Source organism: Pipra filicauda, unplaced genomic scaffold, assembly GCF_003945595.2.
Source record: "Pipra filicauda isolate LSUMZ 115617 unplaced genomic scaffold, ASM394559v2 scaffold139_size1960392_pilon, whole genome shotgun sequence".
In the NCBI taxonomy this organism is placed as follows: Eukaryota; Metazoa; Chordata; class Aves; order Passeriformes; family Pipridae; genus Pipra; species Pipra filicauda.
Genome location: NW_024103873.1, coordinates 1,131,747 through 1,145,617, shown reverse-complemented (window position 1 = coordinate 1,145,617; position 13,871 = coordinate 1,131,747). Strand labels below are relative to the sequence as shown.

Below are 13,871 nucleotides of genomic sequence, written 5' to 3'. Positions count from 1 at the left end.
CAGCTCTCCAGGGGACATCTGGATAAAAAATGCTGCAGCAAAACAGGCAGAGGAGGAGAAATCCTGTGATTCCAAGCCTCTCCCATCTCCAGGCAGTCCTCCCAACTCCCAAGTATGGTTGTTTGGTTGATTTTAGAGAACAGGTCAATCAGATCCTCCAGGCTCCAGGGAGGAGCCATCGGGTGTGACCATGAGAGCAGGGGGTGGGCTGGGGTGACACCCGGGTCCCCAGATGTGTGAGCACAGCCCTGGGGATGGGGACAGGGAGCAAGGGGCAATTTGGGCAGCTTCCCGTGGGCTCTAATCTGCTTTTAGCATCCATGTCTCCACAGGGCTGATGGAGGGAATTGCAGTTTCCAGCCATGGACAGAAACAGGAAAGCACCTTGGACAGCGTTTGTGGGTGTTGCTTAGAAAAAAACTGCTGTATTTCTGGGTAGAGAATATTATTTCTTCTCTTCCTAATCTCCAAAGGCAAAGCTGTCTGAGCTTTTCAAATAATAAACCCAAGCATATTTTGCATATTACATACCCAAGAATATTATGTTTTCTTCTGTTTTTCAAGAAATAACAAATTGAATTTAAGGAATGCTGCTTGCTTTGGCACAGTTTCACACAGACCATTCCGAAGGAAAGAAAATCTTTCAAGAAGAGGAAGATGCTGAAAGCTGCTGGGTCCTGCTTCCCATGTGCACATCCAGTGGTGTCCTGGCTCAGAGATCTGCAGGAGACAAACCCAGGGAGACAGAAAGGCTGAGCTCCACGTGCACTACAGGTAATGCCAGGCTCTATTGAAACAGGAATATTTTCTATTTGAATAGAAAATTTAAAGAGAAACCAAAGATTACGTGGGAGCACTAAGGCTTGGAAGACATCTCAATGGAAACTCAGCTTGTCCTGAGGGTGAGGAACAAGCACAGGACATGAGGAGCAAAGTCCAGGATATGGAGGAAAATGTTGGATTTCAGTGAAAGTCTTGATTTAGAAGGGGTGGCAATTCCATATATTTTATGAAAATTTCATGAAGTTTTTTAAAAAGTTACAAGTTTTGGCTTTGGCTTGAAAGGAATGCGAATGACTCCATCATTAATGCACAGCCTTGTTTGCCACAAACGAGTCCAGAGGAGCTTTATGTGCCCTGAACTCCAGCTCAGGAACACTGACACAGAGGGCTGTCATTCCCTGCTATTGCAGGAGCAAAGTCATCTCGCTGGGATCTGATGATTCCGTGGCTGCATTCCTGATTTTTTCCATCCCAGTGAACGCTGTGCCTTTATGCAAAACCACACATCCTTTATAGGAGCAGTGAAAACGCTGCAGAGCACCCCAGCAACGTGAGAGCAGCAACACCCTGCTGGAGCCACTGCCCAGCTGTGGGAGCGATGCCAGCATTCCCCACTGGAGAACCAGGGAGCTGGGGGTGCTTGAGCAGAAAAGCTGGATTTCCAGCTCGTGCAGGGAGAGGAGGCAGGGCTGGGCTGGGCTGTCATGGCAACGAGCAGGGCACAGATATCTGCACCCCACGGGCCTCACTGGCTGCTGGATGTGCCACTCACAGCGGGGTCGGGACCTCCACCAGGCTGGAGACAATGTCCCTCACACAGCCAGGGCCTGCTCCTGGCAGCCACCCTGGGGTGGGTCACTGAAGAGGAGAGGTAAAAAATACCTGGGGGGGGTTGCTCCTGATTCATGATCAGCCATAACCTTCCATCGCCACCACCAAATATTGACAAACACCTTGAATCGGGTGTTGTTGATGGTGGGGGATCATATTCCAGAGGTTCCCTGCCCAGGCTCCTCCTCAGATCCTTCTGTAGCTGTGTCCAGCTGTGCCCCTGCCCAGGGACCTCTCCCCATTCCCAGCTGGCATCACATTGACCCCCAGGAGCTGAAGGAGCCGCTGGGACAAATCCTGGCTGCTGCCAAGGCAAACGTGAGCCAGGGCAGCCCCAGAGCTGCCAGGCAGCAGCCTCAGCCTCTGCGTGTGGGGAGGGCTGGAAATCCCTGCAAATGGGAAATTAAGTGACAGTTAAATTCCTTGGAAGCGCTGGGTTTGACCCTCGGTGCTTTGTTCTGCTGAACTCTGCCAGCTCAATAATAGCATCAGGTACTCCTTTAAAACCTGGTTTGTGAACAGCTGGGATCAAAATAATCGTGAGTGACAGTTTTTTACACGTAGCACACATTTGGGCAATTCATGGATGTGAAAACTTTTTGAGCAACAATGACTCAAATTAAAAATATTGAAATATTTGAGCAGTTGAATAACTGTCATTATTTTTCTCTGATCTCATATTCTGTCCTTGTTAAGAAAAGGTTTTACATACATTACTTTTTTAAAGAAATGTAAGTGTTTTGCTGAGGAAATCATCTCAAATACGTACCACTGCTGAGCTGTGAGACCTATCTCCAAATCCTCCACACCCTGTTTTTAAAGTTGTTTGTTAATTTAGTTTGAAGTTATTTACCAACAAGAAGAAAGATGTTTTAGGAAACTTGTGGATATTGACAAGGAAGGTTTTAATCTATTTGGGTTTTACGTCTGGGTTGTGTTTCACTTGGATAATCCCCCACTCTTTTTCCCTGTGTCGTCCTAGAAAACATCCTCGCCTTCTGTTGGGTCCTTGTTTCATGGTTTGGATTTTCTCACCTGCCTTCACGTTATGAAGGAATTGATGAAAAAAATGTCAATATTTTAATTGCTTAAAGAGAAGGATATGAGGCTTATTAGGAGATATTTAGCACTAGTGGAGACGTTTTTTATTTGATAGATGTTTCCATTATTCTGTAAAAAAATCCTGTTTGAGATGTGTAACTGCAGAGTGTGAAGAACTAATTCACACCGTGATAAAATAGTTATGGAAATGAGCTGGGGAGGGATCATTGCTCTGAAAGATTACTTGGGAATGGCATCAATCACCAGGATCAGATAATGAAGCCCCATTCCTACACTGGGAAAGCAAAGCTGTGGTCCCTCACGTTTGAGCACAGAGAGGGGATTTACCAGCTTCCTGCAGGGATTTTACATCTGCTATAAATAGATGTCACAAATATTATTTTGCAGTTGGATTTGCCATTGTGCAGCATGGGCAAATTATTGGTTACCTGGCAAAACTCACTGCTCTGTAAAGGGCAGAACAACAATGAAAAACCCCAGAAATTTTGCATTTAATTAAAAATAATATACATAGTATTTTTAAAACAGAACATGTGTGTGGTATGCAATGAGTAAATTAGTAACTCTGAGACATATAAATACCATAGAATCACAGAATGGATGAAGGGACCTTAAGGCCCATCCAGTCCCACCCCCTGCCATGAGCAGGGACACCTTCCACTGTCCCAGGTTGCTCCAAGCAACCAGGGATGGGGCCCAGTAAGTGCAGGTGGATGATGTTTTGGGGGAAAGAGCCCAGGCATCCCCAGAGCTCTGGGAGCAGCTGTGGGACACCCACCAAGCACCTGAGAGGAGCTTGCACTGCAAAGGGGGGAAGCAGGGTTCAAATTGCCAATGAAATCTGAAAAACCAACTTAAATGGCAAATTTCCTGCAAGGGATGTCCCTGTTCCAGAATTCCTGGGACACAAGACCTGCCTTCTACGTGTAAATTTTTAGCAGTAATGCTTCGGGGAGTCCTCAGTGATGATTGTCCAGGAAAAAGGTGCAGACAGCAAAGCTCATTTAGATGTGTGTGTGTAGATATATAAACCTGAGACTGAGGTTTGATCCCATGGAGAACTCTTCCCTGGACCATCCTGTGACAGCACAAGCCATGATGCTGCTGTCATCCTGTCAGCAAGGATCATAAAAAATCCAAATCTCTAATTTTTCAACTTTCTTTTGTCTTTATTGCAGTATATCAACAACTGTTCAAGAGTCCCAACCCCAGCATTTGTTTAAGCATTGGGACAGTTATATATATATATGTATATGTACAGTCTTGCTGTCATCTTTTGTGCCCACCCTTAAAAACTGGGCTGAAGATCAGAAGGAGGAACAAAAGCTGAGCTGATCTAAGCCCCTGGTGGAAGCTCTGGTGTTAAACATGTTTGCTCTGGGGTGCTGTTGTTTTTGAAGGATGCCTTACCCAGCCAGGGGAGCATGTCCCTTTAGACTTCCACACCTCACTGAACAAAGATTAGATGGAGAAGTCCTGGAGCCTGACCCTCTTTTTGCTTTGGCACATCCATCTTTTCCCATGAGCCAAAGCAAAACTTGCTTCATTTTTTTCCTGACAAGGGTAAAAGTCCTGAGTTGCCTGTGAGGACCAGCAGGACTTTTCCCTGTGGATGGGCAGGGAGGCTGCCCCTCTCCAGCCATGGGGCTGTGCTGATTCCATGGCTCCAGCAGCTCAGAGGGTCATTCTCTGCCAGGACATTGCCCTCAGAGGCAGCAGCAGGAGCTGTGGCTGGAGGGATCTGCAGGGGGGTCCTGCCTGTGCCTGTGGGTTCTGGGGAGCACAAAACTGGGTAGAACTCCCCTTCTCCTCAGGCTGGTGGAAAATACACTCCTGTGGGGAGATTTAGATGGGATATTGGGAAGACATTCTTTATAATGATGGTGGGCAGGCCCTGGCACAGGTTGCCCAGAGAAGCTGTGGCTGCCCCGTCCCTGGAAGTGTCCAAGGCCAGGTTGGACGGGGCTTGGAGCAACCTGGGCTGGTGGAAGGTGTCCCTGGCCAGGGCAGGGGGTGGCACTGGGTGGGCTTTAAGGTCCCTTCCAACCCAAACCAGTCTGTGATTCTATGAAATATTTGACTATCACATACATAATCATCAAGGGCTGGGCAATAAATCACAGCAACACATGTAAAGAAGAGGTGGAACATGTGCCACAGACACAGTCAGTGCCCATGGGATCTGATCCATTCATCAAACATCTGCCCCAGAGCAGCTCTGCCTTATATCCCTCATACAGACTTACACCAGATTAGATCAGAAGGCACTTTTCTATTATTTTTAAGCGGAAGACCCCTTTAATTTCATATTATTATAGCAAACTAATTGGTTAAACCTCTCCAGATGTACAGAGAAGGAGTTTGCCTGGTTTTTTACCTCCCTCCCTGCCCTGCTGGGGGGACAGTGAGCCCTGAGAACAGGCTCCTCAGACTGGCCCTTTGATTTGTGTGCAGAATTATTTGCTCACGTCACTGAAGAACGTCTCCACAGCAAGGAGTTGTGCTGGCTCACATTTCCTCTGCAGACTGTTTCAGATGGAAAACAAGGAAGATGATCTAAATTGGAGGTAATAGGCTGGAATGTGGGATGCAGGAAGATTACAGATGCACCTTGAACCTGCAGGACTAATGACTTTGTTCGTGCATCTGCAAAATGCTCACCTGACTTCTGCCTGGGAGAGCTGCTCCAGCCCTGTGCAATGAAATCACAGGTATTTCGACTTTAGGATCCTCTAATACCTTGTTCATGGTTAACAAGAGGGCTAAAGTAATGTTCCTTTACAAGCTGGGAGAAGTTTGGCCTGAGATCTGAGAGCCCTGCATGGGAAGCCCATGATTTCTTTTCCCACTGTATGAGTAGAATCCATGATGAAGTTGTTAAAATTACAGGCAGGAATATGTTCCTCTTCAATCCTTTTTTTTTTTTTTTTTAAAGGTAGATGAAGTTTAATATTTAAACTTTTGAGTATCTTGCAAAATTTAGACTTTACTTTTGAAGGCAGGGGGTTGGGAAATCCCAGAATCCCAGAATCCCAGAATGCAAATGGCCATCAGGAAAACCAAGGCAGTCCCATGATTAAATCCCAAATCCCGAATCTGCTGCCTCCTGGTCTGGGTGGGGGCATCTCCCTGTGCCTGGAAACGTGTCCCATCATGTTTGGCCATGGGGGTTATTGATAACTTGCTGTTTTACTCTGTTATTGATGGCAGGCACTGCTCTGCTGTGACTCCAACCACACACACACTGCAGGACGAGGCCCAGCTTCAGGTGTCTTGCAAATACAGATGAGGTAAGAAAAGCCATAAAAGCTTCAGAGGCCTCTTAATTTTTCCCCTTTGAATCATCTGTCATAAAATCTCGTAGGAGATGGGCTGTGCTCACTCAGAGGTAAAGCTAATGTGCTCTTTGATGCTGTTGTTTGCGAAATCTCTGACTTATTAGCAATAAATCCAGGGGCTGTGGTCGGCCTGGCAGAGCTGAGCTTTCTGCCAGCCTGTGCATTGGAGGTGGTGCTTGAGAAATGCTGCCCTTGGCTCTGGGAAATGCAGGAAGCACTACAAGTGGTCGGGTCTGTGCTGGAGGAGAGGACTAACCAAAATACCCTGGATTTTGGGAGCCAGTCTATCAAAACAAAGCAGGGACGCGCTGCTGCCGTGCAGCTCCTGCCAAGGATGAGCTGAAACCAAACTGGCACAAACACCAGGCAGGAGTTTTTTGTGGTTTGTTTTTTTTTTTTCAAAACCTCCACTCTTTGGGTATAAAAACATAGAGGATCTATTTTTTCTTGCTGTGTTTAACTGCTCCTGGGATGTGTCAGGCTGCTCCTGGGCGTGTGACGCCCTCCCCAGCGCGGGCTGAGGTGTGAGCCTGAGCTCACCCTTCATTCACTGATGCAAGCAGGGGCACAGGGTTTTTTCCTGCAGAAATCTGCTTTTGCTGCTCATGACGTTTTTTCCCAGCAAAATTTAACAACTGTGCAATGTACCTGGAGCTACAAGAGGTGGATTGAGCAATTAAATCTGGTTAAAGTCTTCTGGAGAGGGAGGGAAGGGCCGTGCACGTCGCTGGGCTGAGACAGCCTGAACAAGAAAATCATGGATTTTCTTCACTTGTTGCCAACCAGGCAGTTTTTGGCAGCTCTTCAGCTTCCCCTTGGTGTGGAGTAAGGAGGGGGGTGTCCAGCCCCAGCAGTGGATATTCCCTTCTTGTGCAAAACCCAAGAGAATTAGCATTGGAACACCATGCCTGACATTGAAGGGACTCTCAGTCTGCACCAACTGTACTCCTTGAGTTCTCATTTGGGAATAAAAAGTATAAATTGGATGACAAATAGTGATTCATTCTCAAAAAAAGTCATTCTTTTCTTAATTCAACTCTTGGAATTTTCACTTAATATCTGAACTCCACGGTCTGATCCATCTCCAATTCATTCCTTGTCTAGTGGGTTTTATTAACTGCAACGCCCTCAGTAGCTGTTTTGTTTAGGTAATAGAGGACAATTCAGCCTGAAGAAAACTAATTTTCCTCTTTCACGTGGTTTTGGTTTTCTTTCTTTTGTTCCTTGTAGTTTTTAAATGAATTCCAGAAAATAGCTGTGACAATATGGGAAGAGAAAGACCGAAGTAAACATTGATTTTTACAGTGTAATAATTTATGGTACCAACTTAATAAGTGGTGTGACACGAGCAGTTCACCATCCATTTATCATGAGTTGATAGTTTGATTCCGGAATTTTTAACACCACTGCTCGCTGTGACATTATAAAGGACCTGCCAACATTCCCATTAAAACCATGAGATTTTAGGAGTTCTACTTCAGCTCTAAATATCAGTATTTGGACTCCATGAATTATTATGCAGAGTAACAACCTCTGAATGACTTGTTCCAGCAACTATAAAAAAAATTAAGCCTTTGACATTTTTGAACTTCAGGAGGACATCTTCCCCTTTCCAGAAGAAAAGCCTTATGGATGCTTTTCATTATGCCCACCATAAAAAGTTTACAAACTCAGAGACAGCTCCTCAGCTAAAATAAATCACTTTAATTCCACAGATGGCAAGGAGGAGACAGCAATTTACATTAAAAGGTTCTGATGAGAGTTGTCTCGAGCTGTAGTTTGCTGGCATAATGGCTCCAGGCTAATCACACTCCCTTCCAGGAGCCATGCTGGGGTTACACAAGGGCCAAAAATAGCAGCTGAGCTCCACGGCTGCTCTCACAGCCCCTCTCAAGGACTTCCCAGCCCGTTTTGGTCAGTGTGGAGGTCACAGCAGAGCCTGGTGACTGCCACTCTTTTGGCTGGGCTTCAGATAATAATGTCAAGTCAGATTATTTCTGCCTCTCCCATCACTTTCTCCTGACTCCAAAAGTGCTCTGGAGCAAATAAAGCCCTGACGGTCCCTCCCTGCTGCCTCCACGTGCCCCCTGTGGGGAGCCCCTCAGTGGAGTGACAATGCAGAAACTGGTTTCAAAGGGTTGTGATGGATGCCCAGGTTCTCCAGACTTGCTTTTCATAGTGAAATCCACTTCCATAATAATTCCAACCACATGTCTGGGTTAGGGACCAGGCTTTTTGAAGGCTTCAGCTTTTGCAGAATGTCACTGGGACACAGTGCTGTGAGTTCAGCACTGGTTTGTCACAGAATCATGGAATTGTTAGGGCTGGAAAAGACCTCTGACATCAAATCCAACTGTTGCTCATCAAGTCCAACTGTTTGCAGCTGTGGACACCCTCAGACCTGGGGGATTGGCTTGGGGAAGTGTGTGGGGGGGGGATGTTCTCACCCAATGTTTGCTTATTAATCACAATGCACAGTTTGTTTTCACAGAAACACCTGTGGGAGAAGATGTGCTCCTTGTTTCCACAGCAGCCTGCAGGATTGTCCCTAACGAGGGGCCAGGATGGTCCCCACCCCATCCTGGCTCCTCTCACTCTGGGGGAAGAGCAGCCACGGTTACAAACACTCCTGCAAAACCAGGGCATTCCTCAACATCCAAAGTGGTTTAGAGCACAGTCTGTGCCTGAAACGTTTTTCAATTTAGCAGGAAACCCGTGTCCTCACTTCCATTCTTTCTGGAAAATACAGAAATACCTCTAATGACTGAGGACTCAAAGGGCTCCACCTCCTGGGTCTGTTGGTTCAAGAACCCCTAAAAAGAGAGATTTAGAAAACGGAGCTCGTGGATAATGGGACAAAGTGATGAAAAGTAAGTTAGCTGACCTGCTAAATTCTATTTGTATCCACGGTTTCTAAGGAATTGCATTAAAAAGGGTTTGTGATTATGTTTAACTTGGGTTGTAAGGATTTAATGTACCGTCTACAAGTCGTTAAACACTTTTGTTGTGACATTTGATCTCCACGTTGATACTTTATTACCACAGATCACTTGGAAATGGGAAAGGGACCAGCGAAATTTAAAACCAAATTACAGTTTGTTGGTTTTTTCAGGAACTAGCTCATTTTAAACCCCTTTTTTAGTAAGAAGTAATGACTTGCTTTATTTAGAGACTATTTAAAATGCTCTCGAGGTATCTATTGAATATCTTGACATAACAGATAAATCAGTGGCAGCCTCAAAATTAGTTCTGCACTGTTATAGATCCCAATATGTTCTATTATGGTGCATACTATACAGTCCTTGTTCAGTGCACGTTAGAGGAAGAGGGAGAGTCTGTTCTCAAAGCTGTTTCTAACAAAAGATCATTCCTACCCCTGAAAACCTGCCAGGATTTGGCTTTGAAGCACGAAGTCAGTTTATTTGTGTGTCTGTGGATGGTCTCTGATAGGCAGAAGATGATGGGTTTTATGGTGTTTGTCTGCTCAGGTGTTGTAAATGCATTATTTATATATCCAAAAGTAATCAGGAGAGAGGTGGATGTTCATCCGGACTTTAAAATAATTCAACTGACCTAATTCCTGTCAAAAATAATTATTATAAAAACTGCACTCCCTAAGTAACTGTTTCAAGATGGAAAACTGGGCACCAGGGTGTGGGTGCTGGAGCTGTTCCAGGTGACCCGGGGCTGGTGCTGGGACAGGATTTGCTCTGTGGTGCCAGAAGCTTTAAGCTGCTTTCTTAGTAAGCTCAAACATTCATTTTTAACCCAGCCAGTTACTGTCATGCATTCCCAAATGAAGCACGTCCTTACTGGAATAAATGGACAAGTCTCCATCACAAGTGTTTGCTTTAACTCATCGCTGCTACTGCTCCCCTTGTCCTGCTTGTGATTCCTCAGGCATCTCCTCCAGCCTCTGACGAGATTCCTCATCCTAAAGAAAGGACTTTACAGCCTTTGGAATGGCAGTGACCTGCTCAGGGGGTTGTTTTTCTCCCCAGTGAACACCACTATGAGCATTCACTGAAACCTTCCCCAAACGGTGTTTGTCCAACAGCTGTGTCTTTGCTTCCCAGAACAGTTTTGTTTCAAGATGAAATCAGGAAACTGTACTCTTAGAGCAGATCTATGGGGCTAAGTCAAGCCAGATGACTTGGGGAGGAATTCACAAGTGCCCTGTGGTGTTTGCTGGTAAAGAACATGGGTTATGTTATGTTAAAATAAAGGGGAAGTGAGAGCAGTGGGGAGGGCAGCCAGGCTGTCCCTGGGGTGATGGCAAACACTGGAGTGTCAGGCTCTCCTGTCTGTTTAACCACCAGAAATTGGGAATATTTCATATATTTTGGCCTTGGACCTTGTTATTCAGGGGAACATACAATAATAAAGGAGCATTTGGCGTGATTTTGTTAGAAATACATCAGACTGTCAGCCAGTCTGGTGGCATCAATAATTCCCTATTAAGGCCTCTACACCCATTATGGTTTGTGCTTTTACTTTTTTTTTTTTCCTAAGTTAGTTTCCAGGCAACCAGTAAGAACTGAATTACATTAAGCTGTTAATTCAGCCTTGCACATCAGCTCTGGGTTCTGCAACCCATTTGTTCCTCTCGTACACAAGTTTCCTCCTAAAAACCCTTTTATTGGTTTAATCTGCAGTAGCACCAGCCCAGAGAGCTGCTTTTAAAATGGCAGTGTCTGCCTAGATTTTGGTTCTTGTTCGGTTTTTAATCCTTGCTGGTGGGGGTCGTTTGTGTTGTGTGGTGGAGCAGAGCTCTGTGAGGAGGTTGGTGTCACCCACCATCAACATACACTGGGATCTACCAGGGTGTTCTTCAGCACCACAGGAGGTGTTGCCTCGTGGTAAGGGCTGAATTAAGAAGATTCTTGTGATTTGAAGGGTGATATGATTGGAGATTTGAGGGTGGTGAGGCCCTGGTACAGGTTGCCCAGAGAAGCTGTGGCTGCCCCTGGATCCCTGGAAGTGCCCAAGGCCAGGTTGGACAGGGCTTGGAGCAACCTGGGCTAGTGGAAGGTGTCCCTGCCCAGGGCAGGGGGTGGAATGAGATGAGATTTAAGGTCCTTTCCAACCCAAACCAGTCTGGGATCCTATGATCATTTCCTCATGGAGAGCTAACTGGGATATTGGTTATTAAGAAAATTTAAACTGTAGGACCTTTCTCTCTCCAGAGGAGAACTGTTCTTTCCTTCTTCCAAAATGTGTAGGATGCAGGATGTGGGATGCAGATGTGGATGTGGCACTGGAGGACATAACTTAGTGGTGAACAGTGTTGGTGCTGGTTGATGATTGGCCTTGGTGATCTCAGAGGTCTTTTCCAAGCTCAGATTCTCTCTCCCTGTGGGATGCAGGCTGTGGGTGTGACAGCCCGAGCAGGTGGCACCAACAGCTCTGCTCCACTTGTGATCTCACAGCCCTGAGCACTTGCTCTGGCCAGGAACTGGCCAGCAAATCCTCCTCTAACCTTTGGTTGAAGAACACAAGGAAATGCAGACTTTTGTTTGTGTGAACAGTCTGGAAAACTAAAATGTGGGAAGTCCTTTCGAGGACAGAAAGCTGGAGATCAGGAGCAGAGTCTGGTTTGTGTAATTTGCACACAAGTAGGCACAGATTTTGTCAGAGATTCCTTCCTGTCAGGGGAACAGGTGGATTTAAGAATGTCATTTATTAATTAATACCTGTATGGGAAGTGCATGCTCATCAATCCTGGGAAAGCAAAGAGGAGGCAGGAATGAGACAGAACCATCCCGAGCATGACATGCAAATCTCTGCTCAAAAGGAGCAATGTTGGTGTTGTGCTGCACAGCTCACAATGGAGTGCCCACAGAGGGAACTGGACTGGCAGGTTGGTGATGAACTGCCCTCCTCATCCCCTGAACCAGGGCAGGGAGGCTGAGCCTGGCAGCTTTCCTTCCAGGCCCAGCTCAAAGGGGGGCTCTGGAAGTGGGAGGGAGATTTTTGGGATGAAATTGCAGTTGTGGCTGATAATTTATGAGCCATGAAACCCAACCTGTGGCTGGATTGAGCTGTTATATATTATATGGGAAGGGTCAGAAAGGCCATTAACCATTCCCCAAGCTATGTTGTTACTTGGAATATATTATATATAGACCTATAGATATTGTTATATTATATTATTAGGGAAAGGTTCTTCCCCCAGAGGGTGGTTGGCACTGACCAGGCTCCCCAGGGCAGTGGGCACAGCCCCAAGGCTGCCAGAGCTCCAGGAGGGTTTGGACAACGCTCTGAGGGACAGGGAGGGATTGTTGGGGTGTCTGTGCAGGGCCAGGGGTTGGACTGGATGGTCCTTGGGGGTCCCTCCCAGCTCAGGATATTCCATGATATTCACTAAGGTCAAACTCAGAGACTTCTTCCATCCAGGTCCTTGGACCAGCTCTGTCTCAGGCTTTGCCTTGGTGTCAGTGAGTTGTGGAAGTCACTTGGGAAGTTGTGCTGGTCATTTTTGGTGGGGCTGCAATTAGAATAATCAATCTTAATTAAAAGAATTTGACTTTATCCACTGCTAAAAATAACAAAAAATTGTCATGCATAAATATAATACCCTAAAAGACTGAAAGCAAAGCACCAAGACAAGGCCATTTCAGACCAAGCTGCCATTGCTTTTGTAAACCAGTTGCCTTGGGATACCATTTTTAAAAGTGATTTTTAAACGGATATTTATTTAAAAAGTAAACTACAGTTTTGAGCTCTTTCCAGTTTCTGTTATTTAGAGATCTGGGATATGGATGTGAATCATAGAGGTGACAAATTCAGGCCACAAAAGATAACCATGTCTTCATCAAACTTCACTGGAAAAACAGAGTTATTAAAGCTCTGCTGATTAGAGCAGAGCACAAAATAAATGCTCTTCCCTGAAGAAGCCATAAGAACTTATGTAGTTAAAAAGGGGTTTTATGCCTCGTGGGTTGCTCAGATCTCTTGGAACAATTATAATCACCAGAGTGTTTTTCCTTTCCCATTTATCACTGCAACAAGGGATGTGTTTCCATCCTGAGGGGCTGTGGTTCTATCAGCAGGCCCAAGAAAACCCCCTGTGGTCAATATGTTGAATCTAATCACGTTCTCCATTTCTGGGACATATTTTATTAAACATTTTCATCACTTTCAGCTGTGCATTCATACCTCAACAGATTTATATCTGTAATTAGGGGATTGTTATTTACCAGCTGGTAAAAAGACACCTTTCAGCAACATAATTCAAATGTCATGAGTTTCTGCCAGTTCCACATTCCTAGTACAGTTATTTCCTTTGCTACAGGTTAGGAACGTGTCTGCTGTCAGAAACCTTTGGAAATTGTTCAGAAATACTGGGAAACAACTCACTGTGTTTGTCCAGCTAAAGGAAATCAGATTTATGTGAAGGAAAGTGATGCCTCTCCAAGATCTACGTTCAGTAATGAGTTGTTTTTATTTAACAAAGTCTCTAACAGATGGTGTTTCTAAATTTTGAATATTAGGGCTGGTTTTGCAAGAGGCCTCTCCACGCTCTGATGTACCAGGGATGAGGTTTTCATCTCAGCTGCAGCTCAGAGCTGGTTGTGTGGTTGCTCCTGGTGGCACAAAGGCACCAGTCCTGGTGTTGGAGCCACACGAAGGTGACACCCCCTGTGTCTGCAGCCAGTGCCACCCAAAGCACTGCCCTGTGCAGGGGGGTTTGGTTCATGGCACATGGAAGATGTGGGGTTTTTAATAGTTTTGAAAAAAGTAATTTATTGTGTGTGCTCTGTAGAAGGAATCATGGAATGACAGAATGGTTTGATGGAAGGGACATTAAATCTCATCCAGCTCCACCCCCTGCCATGGGCAGGGACACCTTCCACC

General features: G+C 45.6%; 1 long non-coding RNA gene across 2 annotated transcripts; it reads left to right on the top strand.

Annotated features, from left to right (window-relative positions):
• LOC120322641 lies at positions 1 to 6,363 on the top strand. Of its 2 annotated transcripts, none has more exons than XR_005562455.1 (4): positions 1 to 435; positions 609 to 774; positions 5,202 to 5,387; positions 5,887 to 6,363. It is a non-coding gene; the product is annotated as an uncharacterized LOC120322641 (long non-coding RNA). The 2 variants fall into 2 exon arrangements; XR_005562454.1 differs by having other exon boundaries at positions 5,131 to 5,387.
• The last annotated feature ends 7,508 nt before the right edge of the window (positions 6,364 to 13,871 follow it).